The following is a 541-nucleotide window of genomic DNA, read 5'->3' as shown; positions in this document are numbered from 1 at the left end:
TGCACACTATGAACACACCTGACAAAGGTTAAAAATTTCTTCCCATGTTCTCCCTCAACATCCTGCAAGAGCTAAGGCAAATATACAATATTTTGACCATCTTTCCTGACCCGAAATTTCTTCATCTACGATCCCCCCCTTTCAGAAAATACACATCACCATCATCAGAGTTTCTGTTTCCCTTGGGACACCCACTCCACTCATTTTTTTCCATACTACACTCACTTTTACACAACATAAACACACGCAACCAAAAAAAGGTTACTGCAATAATCCACTGTTTCCTCTGGATCACCCTTGCACGTGTGGATTAAGCTGATGACACCGTGCGGTACAAGGGGAAGTGGTACCAGCTGTAACAGCCAAAGCCTCCGTGGGGAGAAAGCAATCAGTGCAGCAACACCGGTTCAGCCGATCCTGTACTCATTCTGCAATGCAGCATCTCACAGCTGGAAGTTGATCCCACATTTTCTTCCATTAGCAACCAGCCATCACACAAGCTTTGTTCTAGATAGAACAACATGCACATGCCACACCAGGA

This window comes from Falco rusticolus, chromosome 5 (assembly GCF_015220075.1).
Source record: "Falco rusticolus isolate bFalRus1 chromosome 5, bFalRus1.pri, whole genome shotgun sequence".
Taxonomy (NCBI): domain Eukaryota; kingdom Metazoa; phylum Chordata; class Aves; order Falconiformes; family Falconidae; genus Falco; species Falco rusticolus.
This window is presented reverse-complemented; position numbering follows the sequence as displayed.